A 26179-nucleotide genomic window follows, 5' to 3' on the forward strand; every position below is an offset into this window, starting at 1 on the left:
TGTCATGAATACACAAACTGTATATATTTTAATATTATCATTAATTTAGTCATGCCATTTTGAAGAAAACTAGCCATAGCTATTGGCTGTATTAACCATGTCTTAGTCTGCCCAAGAGTAATATTGATAGTTCTACTAAAAGACATTCATCCTGAAGTGTATTCTCTGCATTCTTTTCCTGCGGGTATTACAGATGAGCAAAGGCAACTACTCCTCCCACATTCAGAGGTGTCAGACATTTCTAATCTTTGGTCACTACTTAATGTAATCTGTCTTTGCGGCACATAATACAATACAGGTTTTCATCATTTTAAGAACTTTTCATACTGGTGAAGATAAAATAAAACACCTTGCCCAATTACTTTAGCTGCAGTAATTTCAGTCCCCAGAGTCCCAATTGTAAAGGCATGCTCCCAATCTATCTCAATCACTGATGCAATTTGCACCATACAGTAAATGGAGAATGGAAGATTCTACCTCATTTAGGTCATTGAAAAGCTGGGACAGTCTAACGTGATCTCAAATGTCTTCATATAACCGACACAAAGGCTTCAAAAAAGTATTGCCATTTCCTTGAATAAAGGTTTAAATGTGAAAAAAAAATTATAAAATATTCCAACATTTTATGCAAATACAGATAATTCAGAGGGGAAATTATTATAAGGCCGAGTGAATTGGGTAGGAGGCCTGCACTTCTGAAAACTCAGAATTTCATGTTAAAATAAGAACAGCTTAAGTGAGAAGAATATTAATTTTCCATATTTCAAAACTGGGCAAACTAACATGTGAACTAAAAGGAAATTATTCATATTTCCAATTTTTTTTCAGCTATAGTAGGGAAGGAGAGTAAAGCAAAACCTGGTGTTGATGTATAGGGGGGAGAAAATACACCCATAGGCTTGTGAGGGCCCTCTCAGGCTCCCTAGTGTTTGGAGGCTGAAGCTACAGTGCAATGTTTCCCCAGCTGCTGCTGTTTTTGTTTTTGTTTGTTTGTTTTGTTTTTTAAATGTAGACCAATGCTCCATGGGCAGTCTTTTGAGAGCCATTGATCCAATATGTTCTCTGCTGCATAGAATACAGAATTGTTTCTCCTTTCTAATAAAAGATATGGACAGCTAGGTTTCCTTCTCTCTCCCCCTCCCCAAATCAATCTCCTAAAGAGAAGATCAAGACAGTAGAGAAAGAGAACAAGCCAGAAATGTCAATACCTTGAATGACCATGTTGTGTGCCTGTCTACACAGCAAAGGCCTCCTTCAAAAAAGCATACAGGTTATACATCGGTGGGCCAGTCCTGTCTCCATAGATTTTAAATAAAAGATTTTTGCCATTGACTTCTAGGATGTTTAGCTCTGTATGTCCATAAGGTTTTGGTTGAGGACCATTTTAAAGAAAATGGCGAGGCTAGCCACAGAATTTGGAGCAAGGGTGTGAGCTCCCTCAGAGTCCCAAGGATTTTATCCTAGCCCATCTCAAATCATACTATTTTCACTCTTTCTATACTCCAAAAAAGGCCACAATGGTGCATAAAACATGCAGTTAGCCAACAGTTCCATTTATCATAATTAGATTGGTCTTATTTGATAGTTTTGTCTCTTTGATGTTATTTCCAGGAGGGTTTTTATTGACAGGAGCTGCTCATGCCCCATTACTAATCTGGATGGCTACACTGTCAATCTAAGAGCATAAGATGAACATGGCACATTCATTTTAATGAAGACAACACAATTAATTATAGCTAGCAGGCCAGACGATGAATTGATTGTGTACTAGTACTTGGTCTAGTATTAAAGAGGACTCTTTGCTTTTGAGTGTTACTGATCTAACAACATGGAAAGAGTAATAGATTTTCATAATTCAGATGTCTTTCTTCTCCCTGATTTCTGTTTAACACATTGTTAATAGACATCTTCTTGTAAGACACAGTGATTTCATGTAAGATGCAGTGATTTCACTGTTGCTGAATGCTTAAGATATGATACGCTTTCAGTCTGCATATTCAATGAGAACAAATGGAGTGTATAAACTAAGATGCTGTGTAGGCTCTTGATAACAGACCTAAATAAGAGGAACCTGAAAGTTAGGAGAGAGTTAGCATTTTGCCTTTCATCTTCTTGTCTTCAAAGGTACTAAAATCTCCAGAGATGCATTTTGATGCAGTTGGGTTGTTCCACATTTTCTGACAATTTAGTCTTTTCTTTTTGAGTAACTGCACTATCTCAAAAGATGACAAGGGAAGGAAATAAAGCAGAAGCTGCTAAGCAGTATTTCTGCAAGTGCCAAGTAAACAGTTATTCCAGACCTGGAAGATGATGCAATGAAAATATTGAACGAATGTTCAAGTTTCTTTCGAAAACCAAAATATATGAAGAGTGAGGGATCCTTCCTTAAAGGAAAGGAAGGTTTGTTCATGCTTGTCTACTGCATGCCAAGATACATGAAGCAGACACATCAGCAGCAGCACCAAAGATGATTGAGCAGGTGAGTATGGAATATCGCAGGCACAATCGCAGGAATATCACAAATAAAATGGGGTGCAGAAAAAAACTTCAAAGCTGAAGGATTGCCACAAGATTGAACTAGATCTACAGTAATAAAAGTTTGCCCATATTGCAAGGAAATAAAATTAAGTGACACTTATAGTGAATGGAAAACATTGGTATACAAGTTTTCTATGCCCTGGATATAGCAACTTAGGAATTCAGAATTTCAGACACACATTTGGCCAAGACAAGTATGCATTGTGACTAGATCCATATCCCTCAACTTTTGAGCATCACTTGTCTTTTTAGATTGCAGGCTTTTCAGAACAGACAGATTCTACCTTCCTATGTGTTATACTTCAGTTTTGCCTGTATAGTCCCCATTGCATCCAGAGGGGTTGCAAAGACCTAAATAAAGGCAGAGCTTTGCCTGCAGCTGAAACTTACTTAACATTTGCATTCACAGTGGACAAACAGGAACAGAATCCAATTAATTCTTTTAGCTGTATGAGCCCTGCTGTGCTATCAGGAGTGAAGTGTTGTACAACATTACCCCCCAGCCATCACATATTATCAAATACAATACTTTCAGTAAACCCACAAACTTATTTGTTGATACAGGTGCCTTTTTACATTGCCCCTTTTGAGAGTTGTTACCATTGTTGTAAGGACCTGGCTGTGGGCAGCCTTTCTGCACCAGTCAGTTACCAAGTTATGGTCTGGAGATCAGTAGCAGAGTCACAGTCGAACCTGGTCAGGATACCAGGTAGTCAGGGTCAGGCACCAAGTTACAGACAATGGGCAACTAGCAGATTTGGGGACCAACCAGGTTCCAAAGCTGGTGTCCAGGGTCCACAGCAAGGCAAGGTCTGAAGCAGAAGCAAACCGTGATAGCTCCCCATGATGGCTTCCTGGTTTATATACCAGCATGTGCCAATTAGGGGGCTGCCGGAAGTTCTCCCAATTGGTAAAAGATAAGGAAATGCGGTAAGGAGAGATGAAGTGACTTGTCTCATGTCACATAGAAAGGATGTGGCAGAGATGGGAACTGAACTCAGATATGAGGAATCCCAATCCATTGCTTTAACTACATGACCTTCCAGTCATCCTGCCTTTCTAAAAATAAGACAAAACAAAAAGAAACCAAAAAAAAACAAAGAAAAATGCACCCCAATAACTACCACACCAGATGCAAGAAGTGAGAGCCCACAATACTTTTGCGGCTGGGTTTTGAGATGCATCTAATATTAGATGGAAACAGTGAAATCAAGCCTTCACTGATTTCTAGGGACAGACCTTTCAACAACACTGAGTTTTCAAGGGTGAGGGGAGACTGCCCAGTTTTGTGGAAATATCACAGTGTGAACAAACAATTTTTCTGGAATAGAAATAAATACTGTTATAATTGCAGCTGATCTTCATGAGGTCTAGTGGCAATTGTAAAGCTTTCATCAGGGATCCAAGAAGATAGCTCATAGGTCATGCAATATTCAGATTACAGCATTACACTTAAAAGTTCTCATCTTCTGAATTTTAATAGTTTCCACCAAAGGATGCAGCATCTAATCTTCATTGCTTTTCAAAATGATTACTCACGTACTTAACAAGTCTGAGGTGAGAAATGACCTAACTAAGAGTGTCAGTGCAAAGCATATATTGTCTCTTGGGTGTCTGCCTCGAGAGGATAGAGGATAATACAGATGGTTCTCCTCATCACCTTGTGTTCTAACACCACTGACCATACTCTAAGCAATAATCGAGTGCTGCCACCTTCTGTATCAATATACTCTGCAAGTCTGATGCATGCAATAAGTCAGTGCCACTTTCTGCCCTCTTTCTTTTAACAAGAAGTTCAAATGGATGGATATTTCTGTATTGAAGGAGAGAGAACTGGATACTAAATGTTATTTATTGAATAGTCACAAGATCAAAGATTTAGCCCAAGTTACTACGTAGGGAAAATTGCTTCCAAATGCAGCATTATTATGTAGCTGGTACATAGTTCTTCCTAAATTAATCTAACATTAGTTTAGCCTCTCTATCCCAATGTGCCAGTTATTAGAGTTCACTGAAAATTCTCAGATGAAACCGTTTTCTATCAGAAAATGCTGATTTGATTAAATCAAAATGTTTAGTGGGAACATATTGGGGGTCTGGTCTATGATTAGAGTTCTTTGGCGTTATGATAATACAAACAACAGATAGTCATTTGTACGTGTATTTACCAGTGTTTCATGCTCCTCATCAAGACTGCCTGCAACTCTAAATGTATTTTTTTGAAGATTTGGTTGTCTTTGTCAATAATTCATGAGTTTCTTCCAGATCAAAATTATTTAGTGTAGTAAGAAGAACAATGGATGTGTCTTTTTATAGCGTTTTAAAAATTATATGAGAACAGTAATAAATGTATTTAAGCAGAACACTTATATTTTACCAAATTCTCTTTGTAGGTCAACTTAATTATCAAAAGCTCCTATACATATGATTTTTTTAAATCAACATAAGGATGTACACAGGCAGTACACTAAGTGACCTGTTCACACATAAAGAATTGTCCAGAAGTTTACCCTGGAGATCCCTCGCTGTGTTAGCACCTATGAAGTATGGCATGTCAAGCGCTTCATCATTTTCATCACCATTTAAAGATGTTAGCCCGCTGCAATGTCTTGCCATTCATTAATATGGATAATATCACACCACTGTAAGTCAAAGTCAAAATGGTTGAGAACTTATATTGGACAGTAACAGACTGTGAATCCCAGTGATGATTATACCTGGGGATATTCTGAACTAAAAGAGCTCTCAGACAAGCTTGTAGCTGTTTCCATTGCTTCACACTGACAACAAACATTCCAGGCTCCAAAGTGACACAGTGACAATCCTGGAATCTTATTGTATAAATACTTAAGTGGATTCTGACTGAAAAGTCAAAGGTACATGGGGGCCGTAGAGCTAACTGGACTTTTTGCCAATGCCAGAGAGCATTCATATTAGAGCAGTGCTCCAATATTACAGTGATGGTCACAGGATCAGTATCTACAGAGAATAGCCTATGTAGTATGATTGACAACTGATGCGTTTAGGTAATTCAGGCTAATAGTGTGACTCTATGGTCTTCCACCCCTCCATTGTGATTAGATCTATACACCTTTGAGTTAATGGACCTTGTCATCTAGCTTAGTCACACAAGTATTGTGCTTTCAGATCTAGAGTCTAATCCTCACAGGCAAGCCATCCAAATGTGTCATTACATTTGCAATGGAGCCAACAGAAGTTTTCTTCAGCTTTATCGCTCTAGAACCCTGGACCTTCCACTGACAAGACACAGGTCTCTACCACTTGATCCAATAGTCTAGTGGTTACCATTTTTTCTTCCAGGGCAGCTATTCGAGAATATTAGTCACACCGTAGAGAACCTAATTTCAACCAGCAGAGGACAATGGTACACAGACACACATTGAAAACAATGCATTGAGGATAAAAATGCCATGGGGGTGTTGGTCCATCATTTTAAGATTTGGCCATGTGTATCAGTGATTGCATGAATGACAATTATAATAGGTAAATTATTGGCTCCATTCTTATATCACACCTATTTCACAATGGTTAAACTCCATTGGCTAGAGATCTACTCTTCATTAACACTGATAAAAAATATGGAGCTGAGTTTTTTATTATCTTTTGGACTAAAGACTATTATTTATATTACAGCAGCATTTAAAGGTCTAATTTGACATAAGGGCCCCATTGTGCTAGGTACTGTACATAAACATCGTAATAGAGACTTGCACAAATACACTCGGTAAGCAAAGGACAGGAGAAAGGACTCTTATGGATGGGAAACCAAGGCACAGTGAGATTAATTGATCAGAAGTCTGTAGCAGAGTCAGAAATTGAACCCAGTCCTCTCAGTTCCCAATCCAGCACCCTACCCTCCTCTCCAATACCTTGCAATATATGTACAGTACTGAATATTTTTCATGCACGCAATACTAAATAAAATAGAAATCTGTCTATGACAGGGAGCAAAACTTGATGTTTTAATACTACCCAGAACCTATGATTTCTCTTTTTTTTTTTTTTCAATCTTAAATTAGTTTGCAACTGGTTCAGATTTAAGACTATTGTCATTTCGCCTACAGACACACATTGTATGTCATTTTTTTCAATGATTTTGAAAAAAAATACTGCTGCACATGCAACATACAGTTTCAAAGAAAATGACAGCAACAGACAATTGAAAACAGCATTTATAAAAATTAGACACACTAATATAATAATAAGTCGACATCTGTTAATTGGTAGTTTGTATGTGTTCCAGCAGACAGCTCACATTGTCTTGCTTCTATTTAGCGACTTGTTTCGTTGCTTGTGCAAGCAGTTTTATACTTCTGCACAGCAAGCTACAGTCTCTTTTGTCTAGTCTCATAAATTACTAGCCACAAAAGCTTTATTCTCAGGGGATTAAGAAATAGATTTGCACACCCTTCATAATTCTCCTTAGTGTTATACTTCATTAAGGAGATGGGAAAAAATCATAACATGTTCTTTATTAAGAATTTAGAGCTCTTTTTCAATGGTGAGGCAAGAAACTTGGGGGGAAAAAACCCCAAGTTGATTATGGTATTTCATAATTTTCAGATATTTTTGGCTTAGATGAAGACATACACAGTTGATGATTACAGGCACCCTAAACTCTATACAATGTAAATAGATAGAATCAGTAACCAATAATAAAAACATGTTCAATTTACTTAAAATAAGATAGAAATTTTACAAAGTACTATTTGTACATCTAATCTAAAATCGTTTCAATTCCATCAGTGTTTGTGTGAAGGAGGATTCACCTGGAAATGAATTGAAGCAGTAATAATAATATATCTATGGCACAGTGAAGAGATTCATCTCCATAACTAGGCTTTTCATTTAAAATTGAATGTTCTCAATTTTCTAGGTGGTCTGGAGGTTACGGTGAATTTGATCTTGCCGCTGCATTGTATCAGCGCTCTAAATTTTATCCTTCATAAACAGAAAAAAATTTAAAGTCTCTGTAGACACATTAGGATATCTGTTTAAAACTCCATTTCACAAGCTATAAACTTGTATGTTGAGAGGAAAAAAGTGCAAACTTGATGCCCATAGAGCTGGGTGGGATTTTTTTTTTTAAAATATCTGATCAGAGCAAGAGTCATCCGCTCCCAGGATATGCAATAGGCCTGTGGTAAGGACACTTGCCTGGCATGCGAGCGACCTAGGTTCACATTTCGGATTCAGAACATGGACTTGAATCAGGGTCTCCCACAGTGTAGGCGAGTGCCAGTGGTGAAAGTATGGTGGTATGGTACGGTACGCTGTACCAATAAGATATTTAGAGCCGGTACGAAGTCACAGGAGGCGCCCATTCCCAGTCTTGCTCCCAGGCCTTCCACACAGCTGTCCCCTGAGTTCTCCTGCCTGGGGGGTCTATGCAGTTGCCTCGCCAGAAGACAGTGCTGGGCGGGGCAGGGGTGTGTGTTTGGGGGCAGGACAGAAACCACGCTGGAGGAGCTGCACGTTCTTCTCCTTTCGCTGCTGCGGTTCCTGGGATAGCCTTGTGGATTAGGCTCTCCTGGGAACCAAAGTGGTGAAAGGAGCAGGACCACTCCTTCCTTCACCAGAAAGGAGTGGTGAAAGGAGCAGAAAGTGCATGGCGGCAGCTCCTCCGGTACAGCTGTACCGCCCTCAGACCGGCCCCCAGCCCTTCCACGCAGCTGCGTCTCCTGAATCCTCCTGCCTGGGGTCTGTACAGCAGAAGTCTCTGGCGCAGCAGGAGGAGAACAGATCCCCCACCCATGTAACATGGGATAGATGTGGATCATGGTCAGGGGACGGGGGCCCCGGGCTGGGTGTGGAGGAGTCACGTGGGGGTGGGGGGGAGATGTCACGTGCCCCACCTTTGTGTCCCTCACCTGAGTGCAGTGTACCTGCAAGTAATGATTTCTACTTGTACCACTGACAAGTGCCCTAACTACTGGACTATTGGCAATTTCAGAGTGAGTATCTCTCTCAAATTTCAAGGCCTCAGTTTTGTCCCAGTGAGGAACAAAACCAAATGCCTGAACCTTGAACTTATTTATGAAGTGGAATTCTTGTTTTCCAGAATGCTGTAACGCCTAGATCTGCTGTATGGTTTTGACAATTCATTTCTCTGTGCCTGTTCCCACTTCCAGAGAGGCTGGTGTTGTGAACAGGGAGGGACAGTTTCTTACTATGCATTTGTACAATGCAAGGCTCAACGGATCGCTGATATTGTTGGGGGCCTCTATGTGCTACTGTAATTCAAAGAATAATAAACTAATTAAAATCCATGTACGTCATGTAAGAAATAATTTGTGCAGCAATATTATTAGGCTAGCTCCATCTTCTAAATTAGGGGCAATGACTGAATTCTGTGATAAAAAGGACATGACTCATCAACTGCAAAGTTTATTTAGCATGATATGGTGATTTCTCCAAGTAGGAAATCTCCATAATTTATATCCGTGGTCCAAATAGCAAGGTTACTTATACAAAACAAAGAAAATATTTGCCTAGAAGAAGAACTTATTACTCATTCTCTTACCAATGGAAGCAGTTTTTCAAATCTGTAAATATATATTTTAAATGCCATGCGTTGAACAAATGGAAGAGTATAACATTATATACTTTGATTTTCCAAAGTAGTAGTTATCTAAACTTTCTTTTTCTGATCTGTCCCCTCTATTTGAATATTTTTGCAGGCTCCAGCTGGGAGGTGCTTACCACAGGTGGCTCCTGGTCCTCACCAATGGGAGCTGCGGGAGTGGCGCTTGTGGGCATCAGCAGTGCACAGAGACCTGCTGTCCCCAGGGGCGCACAGAGACGTGTCAGCAGCTGGCCACTTTCGGGAGCGGCGTGGGGCTATGGCAGGCAGGCAGGCAGTCTAAGCCCTGCTGCGCTGCCGCCGGGAGCCGCCTGTGCTCAGCGCCTCCCGGACGGAGCCCGCACCTCATACCCGCTCCTGCACGCCAACCCTCTGCTCCAAGTCAGAATCCCCTCCTGCACCTAAACTCCCTCCCAGAAAGAAACTAATATAACAGCTGTTCTAAGGTAAGAAGTAGGCTATATTGAATTAACTTAACAATATTCTACCTGTTTTAAGACTGAAATGTAACCATATAATGGCTTTGTGTTAATTAAAAGGCAAGTTTAGTATAGCATTAATAGCCTCGGTGCCATAAATGTGCTCATTTTGTTTTAAATTAGGAAAAAGACTTGTTTACAGGGACCCCACAAAATCTAAAAGCCCCAGGCCCACAAGAGAGTTAATCTGGCCCTGACTGGAATGGCCATAGGGGGGTTGCAGCCCTAGGTCAACTCTTCCAACATCCATCTCCATGTTTCTCTCTCCTGTGGCATTGCTGAAGCAATCCTTCAGCTCCAGATTTTTAAATTAGCTTTCCTAGTTAAAAACTACAAAACCTCACTCATCGTCAACGTTTCCTAGAATTTTTAAGAATTCTTGTTACTATAAAAATAGCTTCTCCTTGCATTCAAACAACATATCTCCCAAACACTTCCAACATCTCACAACCAAGTTACATGGACATTATAAACAGGCCCAAACCAACATGCCAAAACATGACCCCCTGGAACTTTGAAGAATTCTGAATCTAGAGCGCTAACGCACTTAGGAAAGCTCAGGGTTTTGCATTGTCATCTCAAGTCTTGCACTGTGTCACGTATTTCCTAATGATATTAAGAATAATTGTTTAAGACAGTAGCTTGGGTGGAACCGGAGAGATGTGACTGGATGGCGCCAATAATGATTTTAGAGTCACTGTAATGGACTGAGGGGAAGTCCACACTACAGTGCTACATCAGCACAGCTACACCTATGCAACTGAGCCACGGTAACGCTCCTGGTGAAGACGTGCTCTGCCAACAGGAGAGCGTTCTCCCATCGGCATAGTTACTCCACCTCAGTGAGAAGTGGAAGCTCCGCTGGCAGGAAAGCATCTCCTGCCAACACAGCGCTGGTGCAGACAACGCTAACTTACGTCGCTCAGGGGTGGGAAAAAGCCCCCCCATCCCACGACTCAAGTTATATTGACCAGGCTGGAGCATAGACCTGTCCTGAATGCTTACTTTTGCTAGTATCATTAGCTGAAATCCTTTTCATTTACATAGATAAATCCTGTATAGCAGGTACCCTTCAGAACTTTTCAAATGGCCTTTAAAGGCTAAATAGGGTACTGCAGCATTTGCAGAATTCCTTAAGTATAGGGAACAGTATAGTAACATTATCTAGTTTTTAAAGGCCAAATTGAATAGCTTTCAACTTTATAAAAGAAAAAGTTTGAGGCAATCAATTTGAAACTCTGAAGAGGAAACCCTGTAAATCAGCTTCCTTGACAATAAATCTGTCGTTCCACAGAGGCACTTCAAAATACAAAAATACTCCGATATGAATCGGTTTTCTATTCCTCTGACAAACTTCAACAGATGTTTGTTTTAGGATTTTTTTCTGACTAAAAAGTAGGGTGTAAACATTGTACGTGGTTCAATTGGTAGCCTCAATTGTATTGGCATATGGGGCTCTATTAACAACTAAAATAAGCTTAGAATAAATAGGAGTTGTCCACAAACTCAAAATTTTGAAAGCGGTCAGAGTAAATTGTTCCACCAACAACAGAACGGATCACTAGTAAACACCTATGAATAGATATAGTGTTTCAAAATAAATTACCTGACACAAAGTAGAAGTTTAGTGCCAACTAAATGCAATTCCCTACTCATAGATTTGCCATCACTAAAGTTATTTGGTAGGCATGTCACTGAAGATTTCAGAAATCTCATGCACAATTAAGGCAAGAGGCCTCCTTATACTGGTTCCACTCTCCCAGACAGATGCAGATATATTATTAGAAATATAGTTTCTAATGATCTCACATAGTGTTCAAAATATGGGGCAACTGCATGGAAAAGGGTGAATGGTTTCAGAAAAATGTGCAAGGTCACATTTGATTAATTTTCTATTTATTTCTCATATATACAGAAGATTTTGAAGCCTCCTGGTCCAGAAAGAGATAGAGCATACTAAATCCTGCTGAGCCTCAAGGAGTCCACAGTCAAATTCCACTGATCACATGGAGGTGACTGATTCCCCTGGCAGCTCCCATAGAAGTCATGCTCCTGTTGAATTCCCAGAGTGCATGAGCCCTCCAGAGATAGTGCAGTACTGAGCAGAAGTTAAATACTACACTAAGTGATACTAGTTGTATCTGCCCTTTGTGAGGAACCTACAGATTTTAGAGGTTAATCCCTACTGGAGAGTGATAGAAATTATTCTAAAAACAATTTACAAGCCCTCACTGAAAGTTTATTTCATCAGTTTCTTCAGATTTGGGCATCATGAATATTGTCACATTTGAAGAGTGGCTGGTTAAATTGAACTTTAATGGTAGGATCTCCTAAAGCATTCAACATCTGTTTAACTTGGCTCTCATGGAGTTAGGCCAGTTCGGGTCAATTCACTCAAAATGGACTCTGCAACCAACCCTAGAAATAGCAGTAATTAACTGGATGGTTACATCTAAAGAAAAATATGATCTGGAGGATAGTTAACATCTCATAACTATACCTTCTTCCTCTTTCTATATACATAAAATATATGTATAAAAATTAAAATATAAGTTTTAGCTAGCTAAACTTACACATTGCTTCTTTAGATTTGCGAAGAAAAGGTTAAGCGATGACTTGATCCAGTTTATAAATACCTATACAAGGAATACATATTTAATAATGGGCTCTTCAGTCTAGTGGAGAAAAGTATCACATGATCCAATGGCTGGAGTTGAAGCTAGGCAAATTTAAACTGGAAATAAGTGTAAAATTTTAACAGTGAGAGTAATTAACCACTGGTACAATTTACGAAGGGTCATGCTGGATTCTCAGTCACTGACAATTTTTAAAATCAAGATTAGATTTTTTACTAAGAGATGTGTTATTTGGGGGAAGTTCTATGGCCTGGGTTACATAGGAAGTCAGACTAAATGATCACAGTGGTCCCTTCCAGCTTTGGAATCTATGGGGGAAAACAAAAGCCCCCCCCCCCCCAAAAAAAAAAAACACCTTAGTGGTTTTCTTCAAGGCTCCTGCTGAATTGTGGTTTCAAAGCCCAATTGAGTTTTTATTTCATCTGGCCCTATGAAAGACATTTAACTAAGATTAGCAGCGGACATCATCATACATAGTAGTGCCTACGTGACCAGTGGCTCATGTAGAACTGTGGACAGACATTCCATTAATAGCAGATTGCCCTCTTTAACTGGAAGCTGTGGTATAGCCAAGACTCCTGCTGCTTGCAAAGCTTTGTTTGACTACACAATGCCAATTTCATAAGCTGCTCTCTTCAGGACTTTGACAGGTACCTAGAGGGTTCTGCAATTAATTTTATTATGCACTTTCTGCCTGAAATGCCCTTGAAACTATGAAAAGTTGTCTAATGTATCTAGAAAAGAGAAAAAAGGCTATGGAGGAAAAAAGCAAATTTGGTAATGGAGCTCACTTTGAGTCATGGAGTGGCAAAGTACTTCTGAAAGTACTCAAGCTAGTTATTAGCAGCATTTGAGCTACAAGGATCTTAGAGATTTGTGACCAGTGTTACAGAAGGCAGATTGCCTTGACATGGTCTTTGGAATCTGCAATGACCATTGGTTTCATTTGCATTCTGAGCTACAGGTTTAATTATGCCAAGTATTTTCCACCTCTCCAACATGCAAAGGGACAAGCTACATTTTTATTTCTCTTTCACTGATGATGGTCTAAGTCCAACTTAATGTGAACACCCACCCACCTAGCCCCTCTCCGCATTTATGTGGGCACAGAGATGTGTAGCAGCACTTCAGAGTTATCAAATACAATGTGTTTAACTATCTCAAGTATCTTTTTCAAGGCAAAATAAAAAAATAATTAACATTGTAGTTCAAATCACAGTGCAAGCTGCACTGGTTTCTGACACATTCTCATGTCCCAGTGGTCTTAGGCAAGGTTTTTAAAGCCTGTCATTTTACCACAAAGTTTAGGTTACCAGTCAGCTGGCATCCTCTTAAAATGGGTTTGTGTAAGTAATTTTATTTAAGATACCCACACACACACAAATGTGAATGAATTTCAAACTTCTGCATCATAATTTCCTTTTTTTCTGAGCTAGTTATATTTGTAAACCTGCCCCCCCCCCCCCCGATTTATTCCTGGTTTCCCTTAGGTGCTGCTCAGCAATGGCTGAAAAAAAGAATATTGATAACAGAGGGAGAACCGGATGATTTAACAGAACACAGAAATGACCACACTGTATGAGAGTTCATCTAGCCCCGTATCCTATCTCTGACAGTGGCTAGCATCATCTGATTTAGAGTGATTCAAGAAAATCAACAGCAGGTGATTATTAGCTAGCCTACTCTTGGAGTTTCCTCCTAATCCCCAATAGTTTGAAGTTTGCAAACGTTCTGAAGCATTAGGGTTTATATCCCCCCCCCCCCCACACACACACACAAACTACTTCAGTATTTACTATTGTACCTCTGAATATTCTTATCAATAGACCAACTTCTCTTCTTGTATCAGATACAATACCAAGAAGCCATCTAATCTAAGATTATATTTTATTCTGCTTAACTCTCCCTCCCACCCTTAACATATAATACATTTTGTGAATACTCCTTTAAAAATGTTATAGCAGGTGTGTATTTGAGCACTGACATTTAATTCTTCAAGAATTTTTCACATATACCCAGAAATATTTTTATCATTAAGTGGTAGGAAAATCTAACTCCACCATCACCCCTACCATTGAGATACATTGCTTCTATTTTTCATAGACTGCCATAGAATTAAGTTGATGTCAAATAATTTGCTATTTTATGTTATTTTTAATGTTTTGTGGACCTCTATACAGTTTTGCTTCAAAAGATAAGAGACCATTCACTTTCATCATTATACCTGGTGCTCTCTCCTTAGGTGTGAGGGACTCCTATGAGCAATTTAATGGGGGGAAATGTATTTATTTTGGCTAACATTCCAAACCTGAGTGCCTGAAGTCAAGCACCAATATCACTGGGGCACCTAAACAATCAAACTGATTTTCCAAGATGCTGAGCATTTCCTGCTCCCACTGACTTCAGTAACTCAGTCTGTTTTTATTTAGCTCCTTTTCTGTAAGTCCATAGCATCAAAACAAAATATGGTCCACTTTCAGAAATAATGTAAACAATGGTGAAAATTACATGTCATGAAGTCATCATAAGAGCTTGAGTTTGTGCGGTGACGTTGCACTCTATATGCTTTTATGAAAATATGCTAATGAGTGTGAATACAATGTAACTGGAATTTGCTTCATGCAAAAGGTCTCTTGTAAGGTATCATTACAAAGCTTATGATCTACTGAGTGTGGTCATCCTATTTGTATGTATGTATGTATCATTCTTGTATCTGAAACTAGAAATATGAAATATAACTCTGGGGGCCTATTGTAATTATGCCAAGTGTGGGCCATTAATGGTGGTTTGGAATCTTGATGGCTCCCATCAACCAGGACCATTGACTGTGGATGGCTCTGTTTGCTTGCAGGCCTTCCTGTTAGTCAGGCTGGGAGGAATGGAGGCTTGGAGTCTTAGGGTATGTCTTCATTACCCGCCATATCGGTGGGTAGCAATTGATTTATCCGGGATCGATATATCGCGTCTCGTTAAGATGCGATATATCGATCCCCGAACGCGCTCACCATCGACTCTGGAACTCCACCAGAGCGAGCGGCGGTAGCGCAGTCGACGGGGGAGCCGCGGCCATTGATCCCGCGCCGTCTGGACCCCAGGTAATTCGATCCAAGATACTTCGACTTCAGCTACGCTATTCGCGTAGCTGAAATTGCGTATCTTGGATCGATCCCCCCCCAGTGTAGAACAGCACTTACAGTGACATGTGATCATGTCACCTGAATTGCTATCCATCTTTAACATGGTGCTTTTCCATTTAGAAGGAGGAGTAGGAACCTAGAGAGGGACAAAGGATTCCTGCCTTCTGCAAAGCTATATAAGGGGGTGAAACAGAACAAAGGGGTCTGCCATCATGAGAAATCCCCTAGCTACCACCTGAGCTGGAACAAGGGCTGAGCCAGGGGAAAGGATTGTGCCCAGACTAGGAAGGCGTCCAGTCTGTGATAGAAGCTTATTTAAACATCTGAGGGTGAGGTTGTATCTGTATTCGGTTTTCTTACTGTATTAGGTTTAGACATGCATGTTTTATTTTATTTTGTTTGGTAATTCACTTTGTTCTGTCTGCTAATACTTGGAACCAATTAAATCCTACTTTCTGTATTTAATAAAATAACTTTTTACTTATTAATTAACCCAGAGTATGTATTAATACCTGGGGAGGCAAACAGCTGTGCATCTCTCTCTATCAGTGTTATAGGGGGTAAACAATTTGAGTTTATCCTGTATAAGCTTTATACAGGGTAAAACGGATTTATTTGGGGTTTGGACCCCATTGGAAACTGGGCATCTGTGTGTTGGAGACAGGAACACTTCTTAAGCTGTTTTCAGTTAAGCCTGCAGCTTTTGAGGGACATGGTTCAGACCTGGGTCTGGGTTTGCAGCAGACAAGCGTGTCTGGCTCAAACCAGGCAGTGCACTGAAGTGCTAAGCTGGCAGGGAAAACGGGCTCAGAGGTAGTCTCAGCACATCAGTTGGCAGTTCCCAAGGGGTTCTCTGGGATCCAACCCATCACAGATGCACACTTGCTGGTGGCACAGCCAGAAAGATTGTATCAGGGAAAAAACAACCAACATGAGCTTGTAAGATAAAATGGGAGGCTGATTAACTATACTTATATTATACCCTCCTGCTACAGCACTGCAATTTGCTATGTTCATGGCACATACAAGAGAAGTTAGATTAAAAACATATATTCCTGCAGGAAGGTTGAGGCATAATGCTTCTTTATATTGTATCTTAGAATTCAGAGCAATAAACAAGAACCACAAGATAGAGACAAAAGCAGGCTGATCCCAAAAACAGAGAGGCACAACTCACTCCATTTTGACTCTCTGAAGGCTGATAGCTGTTGCTCGGCCCAAATCACTCACTTCCCTACAGAGTCCCATAGCCTGCAAGCCGGATCAGGAATCCCACCCCAGAAATTTAAAGTGACAGCCTACAATTTTAACACCATTTTCAATACACCACACCTTTCTGCCCCCCCAAACACAAGAAATTATTACAACTTACATTTACTTATAGCAAGTTACTCTTTACCTGTAACCTCATTATATTACCTCCAAATTTGGTCCCGTGTTCCTAGGGTGACCAGATCTCCCAATTTTATAGGGACAGTCCCGATGTTCAGGGTTTTTCTTATATAGGCGCCTATTATCCTCCACCCCCGTCCCAATTTTTCACACTTGCTGTCCAGTCACCCTATGTGTTCCCAATGTATTCATTGTTAACCAGAAAAAAAATGGAACAACATGTTCACAGCTTTACTGACCTTTGGATTCAGATACTATGGCTATGGGGACCAGATAAGGAGAACAATTTATTTATTTTTAAGTGGTTCTGCCCCCACTACACCCCTTGCCACCCAAAAAGAGAAAAAAAACTTGTTGGAAACAGCTTTCAAACAGGGTTACTTAAGTTGTAACACAATTGTGTCCATGTTCAAAAGTGTTACGACCTGTGTTATAATCACATTAAGAGACAGTACTAGGGAAGACTGGAGCCAAAGTTTAGCAGATCGCTTTAGCCAAGTGCGGTCTGCAACGGGGCACATCACCATTCTAGTTAGTATAATTGTGCTTGATAAGCAGGGCCAGCGCCAGGCACCAGCCCAGCAAGCAGGTGCTTGGGGCGGCCAAGGGAGAGGGGCGGCACGTCCGGCTCTTCAGCGGCAAGTCCCTCGCTCCCTCTAGGAGTGAAGGGCCAGCCGCCGAATTGCCGCTGCAGACTGAAGCGGCGGCGGTGGTAGAGCAGATTGCGATTGCGGCTTTTTTTTTTTTTTGGCTGCTTGGGGCGGCAAAGACCCTGGAGCCAGCCCTATTGATAGATGTTTAGAACATGGATACAGCTTCCTTAAACGGCCTGCTTCCATGCAGATGTTGGCGTCACTAGGCATAGCTACCAGGTAACTCAGGGGAGTAGAAGGCCATAAGTGCCGATGAAACCCCCCTGCTCTGGGTCTAAGTGAGCCACAGTAACTCCATCTTGTGAACCTTAACCCACCTACATGCTAACAGCCTAGAAGCAGAATATGTAATGGTCAGCTTTTTAGCAGACAGCTGCAGTTTCGCTCACACTAGCAGAAGCAGTAGTGATAACGGGGAAAAAGGAGGAGGAAAAGGCTTACTACATAGAGCTTGCGAGGTCGAAGATAAGCATGCGGACGAGAACTTTTCTAATACGCCACAATGCAATGCCTGCTGTTGGGAAGGGAGGGGTAAGGGAGGACAGAACAAAGGCTTACACACAAACAGCTTGGAATATAAAATGGGACACTTGCTTGTATTTGCTGCGCTTGATTTGAGACATGCTGGTCTCCTAGTGCCTATTCAGAGCTCTTGAATAAATTTGGTTTGCTTCTCCACCCTGGTGTGTCTATTGGTGCAACGCACACCGGGCAATGAACCCTGTTGCCCCCCTCGGGCCCTCTGGGCCGGCAACACAGACAAGGTTTAAACATTCCTGGTGTGCATTAGAACAAGTACCACATACACAGGGATTTTTGGAACAACTGTTGGGAATGCATTATTTTGTCCTTTTAGTAAGTTACAAAGCCCACATATAGCTGTGGAATTCTGCCACAGAATCTGCCTCTAAACTGCCTTGTAAAAATGGGGCCCTTGAGCAAAGACATCTCTCAGATAAAAAGTGCTTCATTTTCACTTCTAAACAGCTCATTAGACAAGACCTTTATCATGCAGGTTGACATCGAGATGCAGCATGTTTCAAACAGAGTAGCAACATACAGCCACAGTGTTAAAAAGGCAGACAGATCAATATGAAAATAAAAAAGACGCATTTCTAAAAACTTGCATCTGAGCCTACATTGTTCTTAATTATTTACATCATTCAGATACATGTAAATTAATGTTTGTAGGAGCAAATGTCTTTGGGTAAAATTGTGGTTTTTTTTAAATTTTACTGCTACGTGATGAATGCAGCCTCGTGTCACTACAATGTTATATACACATTAACATATTTTACACCTTTTTGCTTTTAACATTGATCCAAGCAATTCAAGAGAGTCCAAAGTCTTTTTGATCTTACCATAAAGCAAAGTGAATTTTGTTTTCATTACACTGCTTCAATCAGGAGATGTGCTTATAGTCCAGGGAGCAGAGTTCTACATCTTGACACAATCTCCAAAGGATTACCTATTAGGAAACAAAGAAATCTTGAGAACGGAGACTAAGCCCTTTAGCATTTCCCTCACTTCTAGTTCCTTACCATCAGGGCTGGCTCCAGGCACCAGCCTTCCAAGCAAGTGCTTGGGGCGGCAATCTGCAAGGGGCGTCAGTCCCTGCATTTTTGCCCCCAAGGAGCGCGCCGAATTGCCGCTGCGGACGGCGGGGGGCAGTCTGTGCGCCGTTAGGGCGGCACGCACGTTTCCACGGCGGCGGCAATTCTGCCGCCGAATTGCCCCGCCGCGGAAATGTGCGTGCCGCCCTAACGGCACACGGACTGCCCCTGCTGTCCGCAGCGGCAATTCGGCGCGCTGCTTGGGGCTGCAAAAACAGTCGAGCCGGCCCTGCTTACCACGTCCCTATCCTTTTCCTTCTTTGTCCCACTACCTAGGTGTACGATATGCAGTTCCATTCACTGATGCTCCCAGCTGTTCCATTAGTTCTTAGTATTCCAGTGATGTTAACGTAGAAACACACACACACAGTGTATGGTAGCAGACATGCTTAACACACTTGAAGTTACACAAGCATTTCCATTCTAATACCCAGTTATCATTTGCTTATACCTTTCACCTACCAGGCTGTGATAAACTTGCTTGATCTAGGCCTTAAAGTGAATTATTTTTGGAGCATTTGAGCAAAACTAGTTCTCACATATATAAGAGAGTACATCCAAATCTCAAACTTTCCTGCCCTTGTGCAAATCCATTAGGATACTCTCTAATTACATATTATTCACCCTATAATACACATTTTTCTAACATATTAGAGGCAAAACATTGTATACTGCTACACGAGTGTATGTCAGATCAAACAACCCACTCTTTTTAAACTATGACTTCAGGTTACAGAAGGGGAATATCTATTAGTACAAATTGAAACGACAAGGAAATACTGAGTAAAAGCAAAATCAATTTTATGTAATCCACCTATTGTACATTCCTATTATTCCACCCCCCATATACAACATATCACACCTATGGCATCACACTAACATAGGTACTGTAACTAAGGGTACTTGGGATGCTACTGCACCCCCTGGCTTGAAGTGGATTCCATTAAATACAAGATTTACAGTTTGATTCAATGGCTCTCAGCACCCCCACTATAGAAATTGTTCCAGCACCCTTGCACACTACGCAAATACACGGTTGTGGTTAAGATTGCGTGTTTGTGGAGTGTGAGGCTGTGGGTCTGGTGTGTTGTAGCTGCTGGATGGAGCAGTAGGAATGTTGAGGAGGGAGTTAATGTAGGTGGATTACAGAAAACAGATTTTGCCTTCACTGGCCATTTCTTTGTTATTTTAGAGTTTGTATTAGCGGCTATTCTCCGTCAACGACCTTCGCTCTTGTTAAACAGAGCAGGGGTTTTTGTGTGTTTCAATGTACATTAAGACTCAGTATAAACAATGAATTGGTGGCCAGGTAAGAAGATAAGCATTGACTTTTATTATGTAGAACAATATGGTAAATTTCTCTATTTGTGAGGATAACCAGTACTTTAATTAATCAGATGCTTCTAGAAGAAATACAATGATTATGCCGTTGTGCAGCAATAGAAAAATCTTGCACTATCATTTTGGATAGTAGTCTCATCACTATCAACACTTGAGCTGATTTTTTTTTTAATATTATTTTTCTCCTCTTTTCTGCTTTTTTTTTTTCTTTTTTAGTTTCAAAATTTCATCAAACTTTTTTGGGGAAAAAAGTCACCCAGCTCTCTCCGACACTCCTAAGAACAGCCAACATAATGGTCTAGGAAAACCCAACATTATAAGATTTATTTTAATAAAATTGGAAACACCTTTCTTGCAAAATGATTAAATATTTTCACCTACTATATACCATATTCTATGTGTCCACAGACCAAGATACAAATCAAATGTCAGATTAAAAGCTCCACATTCCAATGTTGATTCTCAGTCATGCAATTTCCCTCTTCAAGCCCCCTACTACACATGGACCCAGGAATCTTTTTCTGTATAGATACACCTTAACTTTCTTTTGGATTGACGTGTTGCTTTCCAATGAACACTCATTCTCTTTTTGAAGATTCATTCACCCTAGTTATTCCTTTAAAAACCACACACAGAACTCAGCACTAAGCTACATTAGCAATCCATTAGCTCTGGTACTTCAGTGATTTAAAGGTTTTGTAAAAAGCAACAGAGGGTCCTGTGGCACCTTTAAGACTAACAGAAGTATTGGGAGCATAAGCTTATGCTCCCAATACTTCTGTTAGTCTTAAAGGTGCCACAGGACCCTCTGTTGCTTTTTACAGATTCAGACTAACACGGCTACCCCTCTGATACTTAAAGGTTTTGGTAACTGACAGCATAGTTCCTCCTCATTAAGTCTGTCTAGTTCTTTAGTATATACAGAAACTATAAAACTCTGCCCATCTTGTTGGCCAATAAATGTATACAGTGAATAAAAATCTATGATGTGATCCCACATGGATCCACATACTTAATATTTGTCCATCTTGAAGTGTGTGTGCCCGTGAGCAATGTATGCCTACTCTTTTTTTTTTTTTTTTTTTGATTCATACACTTTGGCCAGTTCCATTCCACTCTGCCAAAGGTTCAATGTTGCCATTACTGGAACCATCTTTCTGTATCTGTAAGAGCATTCCAAACCAAAGAGGATAGAATGTAGATGGATGGTCCAGAATGTAGATCTGCGATAAATATTCATGCATATTGGAAAGAGTTCTTCTACAAATCAGTCCTTCAGAAGACCATGAATATAACACAACAAGAAGGCACTTTTTATATATGCTGGCTCAATGTTTCAGTCGTGGCTTTTCACACATGAACACTTTCATGTCACTCCTCTCTCTTCAGCAACATGGCCACTCATGAAGAGAACACAAGCTTTTGTTTCTAATGCACAGCACTCTTTGCTCTCAGCATTTCTATCATATCACTCACATGCAGCATTCAAAAGCACAAAAGCAAAGTTGATGCATTTGATTAGTGCAAAAGCAATTACTGCAAATATATTTGGCCAATATGAACAGTCTGATTAAGATTTCTTTTAAAAAATCATAACATTAAAAATGCATCATTCTCTCTTGACAATCTAAATGTGCTGGGGTACATCTCAATCAGCTTTTACTTTTTGGTGCATGACTAAGAAGAAAAACTTAGTGGAAATGGCTGTAAAGTGAATAATTGTGCAAGGATTTTTTAAAAGTAAATAATTTATTAAATAACCTATGAAGAAATGCTTCTATGTGATTGGACAAGTACAATATCAGTTAACTAGATTCAGGGATAGTTTATTCCCCTTGTAGATGAAAATGAACATCTTATTTCTGTTTTGAATTCATATCATATAAGGTACAATATCAGCCCTTCACTGAGAAAATTAATGTAATACAGTATCCACATGCCTAAGGGTACGTCTATATCCAGCCGCTAGTTCGGCGGCTGGCAATCGAACTTCTGGGTTCGACTTATCGTGTCTTGTCTGGATGCGATAAGTCGAACCCGGAAGTGCTCGCCGTCGACTGCGGTACTCCAGCTAGACGAGAGGAGTACCGCGGAGTCGACGGGGGATCCTGCCTGCCGCGTGTGGACCGAGGTAAGATCGAACTAAGGTACTTCGAACTTCAGCTACGTTATTGACGTAGCTGAAGTTGCGTACCTTAGTTCGATTTGGGGGGTTAGTGTAGACCAAGCCTAAGTGGCTGATAAGACAAAGCACAATACTGTATTGCATACAGCACAGAATTCTGCCACCACCCACCTGCCTACAAACCCAATGAAGACAGTCAAGTTGAAGAGTTGTAAGTTAAGGTAGGATTTACTACATTATGTTCATTGGGGTTCTGTCCTTAGCTCTTTCCTCCTTTATACTCACCCTCTGAGTGACTCCATTCACTCCCCCGGATTTCACTTATTGCCTTTGTACTTATGAGCCTAACATATAAAGCTGGTGGAATTTTTTTTTTTTTTGGACAAAATATTTTCCAATAGAAAAATGCCATTTTGTCCAAACATAAATGGTTTATGAAAATATAATGGGTTTGATTTATAATATAATGGGTTTCTCAGGTCCAGGATACAGGAAAGGAGTTAGGGTGCTCAACTGGGATCTGGGAAAATGTATGTTCAAGTTCTTGCTCTAATCAACAGGCTATTGGCTATTCCGGCATGGGGGGGGGTTTCTCTCATTTTTCCACCTCAATATTTTGAAAGTTCTTGTTTTCATTCCACACTGGACCTAGAAGAAATTTCAAAACCTCAAAGTTTTTAACAAAATGGAATTGTTTGCCAGCCAGCCCTACTAATCTATAGCACCCAAAATCTTTCCCTCCTTCACAGTCCCTTTCTAAAACCCCTCTCCATTTCCTTAATGTTCGAATATGAAGTTCTAATTTTCCCCTATTAAAACTGTCTTCCTTTACATCCCCATCCAATTTCTCCAGTGACAATAGCTCTATCCTTCCATTTACCCAGCCTCAGAACCTTAGCAGCGAGCAGACAGTGTCATTTTTGACAATCCACTTTACTTTTCCCTTCACATCCAGGTTCTCACCAAATCTGGTCAATTCTCTCTCTTCAACACATCAAAAAACATACCCTTTGCCCCCTAAACCTACTGCTGAAATTCTCAGCATGAATTCATTTTCTCACATACACAATGCACTTTGCCCTGTGTTCTGATCATCTCTCTTATCTGCGATCATCTCCCCCAAGCACATGCTCACACAGTTCTTGAGTCCCTTCACGGCTTTCCTGTCTCATTCTGCATCATAAGCATTTACAAGATACTTATCACCACAGTATCTAAGATTGGCTTGCATATGGATTAAGAGTATATTGAGATCTACATGGGGGACTGGAGGTAGGGTTGCCAACTTTCTACTCGCACAAAACTGAATACCCTTGCCCCACCCCTCCTCCAAGGCCCCGCCTCCTGCTCACTGCATTCTGCCCCCCCCCCGCAGTCGCTTACTCTCCCCACCCTCATTCACTCGCTCATTTTCACCGGGCAGGAGGTTGGTAGGGGGTGAGGGTTCCGGCTGGGGATGTAGGCTTGTGGGGGCTGGGGATGAGGGATTTTTCATGCAGCAGGAGGCTCCGGGCTGGGAGGAGGTTAGAGTGTGGGGAGGAGTGTGAGGGCTCTGGCTGGGGGTGCAGACTCTGGGATGGGACTGAGGATGAGGGGTTTGGTCTGTAGGGGGGTGCTCCAGGCTGGGGCCCAGGGGTTCGGTGGGTGGGAGGGGAATATGGGCTAGGGTAGGGGGTTAGGGCATGCGGGGGGGTGAGGGGGGATGAGGGCTCCGGCTGGGGATGCAGGCTCTGGGGTGAGGCTGGGGGGGGATCAGAGCTGGGTCAGAGGGTTGGGGCACAGGGGTGAGGGCTCTGGGATGGGGCTGGGGATGAGAGGTTTGGGGTGTAGGAGGGTGCTCTGGGCTGGGACTAAGGGATTCGGAGGGCAGGAGGGGGGATCAGGGCTGGAGCAGGGGGTTGGGGTGTGGGAGAGGGTCAGGGGTAGCGCTTACCTCAGGCAGCTCCCAGAAGCAGCGGCATGTCCCCCCTCTGGCTCCTACACAGCGGCATGTCCAGGCGGCTCAGCACGCTGCTCATCTGCAGGCACCACCTCCACAGATCCCATTGGCCATGGTTCTCGGCCAATGGGAGCTGCAGCACTGTGTGGAGCCCCATGGCTGCCCCTATGCGTAGGAGCCGGAGGGCAGACATGCAGCTGCTTCTGGGAGCCACGCGGAGCCACAGCTAGTAGGCCTTAGCCCCACTGCGCCACTGACCGGACATTTAAGGTTGAAACCACGGGGAAAAACATTTCAATTGACCCAATAATCCAAAAATGTGTTTTGGAATATCTGTTCAAAATCTCACTAATTGAACAGGAAAGCAGTTGTCCACTTACCTCCAATACTTCGCTGTATCTACTAGTGTTGTAAATAAGGTAGAATTGATAGAATTTGGCTGAACATTGCCTCTTATTTACAATCCATGACATCACATTCACGGCCTACTGCCTATAGTTCAAACTCTCCTGGTTTTGATAGGAGAATAGTACTGTAGTTCTATTGTGTAGATCCTTCTCCCCCTATCTGTACCTGTATGATTGCATGAAAAGAGAGACTCTCAACCCTTGTTTGTATTGACACATGCACACTACAGGCTAGCTACAGTCAACCTTTAAAAATTTTACTCTGCTAGCCAGGTTTTTGTGGAATGAGGAGCACTGCTACGGTCATGGTTGAGCAGTGCGAGTATCAACACAACACCAGACACACTCTCATCGGCCAAAACAGCAGGCAGCACAAAATCCAACACGCTGCTGCTCAAATGAGGGGTGAGAGATTGAGAAGTGCAGTGCCAAAATGCAGAACAAGAATGAGCATGCTGCTGTTAACTGGCTTCACAGCAAAAACAGAGCAATAATTGGAAATATTTCCTGTATGCTTCTTTTTATTTTAAAATTTAAGAATATAGCAAACCTCCAGCTCTCCCTCACACATTTACAGTGACTATTTTCAGCTGCAGAATACATATCACCCTACCTAACTTTTCCTCAGGTTACCTGCCACTTTGTCATAAAGTTTCTAGGTAGGGTGACCAGATGTCCGATTTTATAGGGACAGTCCCTATTTTGGGGTCTCTCTCTTATATGCTCCTATTACCCCCACCCCCGTCCTGATTTTTCACATTTGCTGTCTAGTCACCCTATTTCTAGGTAACAGTCAGTTCTAATCAACATTATTCTATCCACTTCTTCAAAGATGCTTTCCCATGTGCTTTCCTAGATACCTGCAAAACAGTTTTAAACCAAACACTATGATCAAAGTAGGTTTTTCTCATTCTTTTGTCTTCATGGGATTGATAGAAATAAAAAAAGCTAAATCTTGGACTATGGATCACAGATTCCAGACCAGTAAAAGATATTCACGTAGAGCCTGATTCAAAGCCTTCTGAAATCATACCACACTCCATACTGCTGGAATCTGATTTTGCACTCAAGTAAACATTTGTACATTTTGTTCATCTCTCCTGATAACTTTCCAGAAACACACATCATCATGAGCTAGTCTCCATTCAGCATGTGCCAATGACCAAGTTTCCCTCTTTATACAGAGTAGGAAAAATAACTGATTACTGTGTGTGGTCTCTGTGGGCAGTTGTTGACTGCTTACTCACTGTAAATGATATTTAGCCAATTCCAGACTCACAACAAAAACGTGTGTTGATGAATACATTAGGATCTT

General features: G+C 41.3%; 1 protein-coding gene across 5 annotated transcripts in view; it reads right to left on the reverse strand.

Moving 5' to 3' along the window:
- LINGO2 (leucine rich repeat and Ig domain containing 2) overlaps nt 1-26179 on the reverse strand; it is a 760588-nt gene that overhangs the window by 567795 nt on the left and 166614 nt on the right. For 3 of the 5 annotated variants that reach the window (XM_005294758.4, XM_065549693.1, XM_005294757.4), the window contains exon 2: nt 18801-18907. The exons of the other annotated variants lie outside the window; for them this stretch is intronic. The gene's annotated coding sequence lies outside the window, so the exon portion shown is untranslated. The remainder of the gene's footprint in view (nt 1-18800; nt 18908-26179) is intronic. 5 annotated transcript variants of the gene reach the window in all.

The sequence above is a fragment of the Chrysemys picta genome, chromosome 6 (genome assembly GCF_011386835.1).
Source record: "Chrysemys picta bellii isolate R12L10 chromosome 6, ASM1138683v2, whole genome shotgun sequence".
Classification (NCBI taxonomy): Eukaryota; Metazoa; Chordata; order Testudines; family Emydidae; genus Chrysemys; species Chrysemys picta.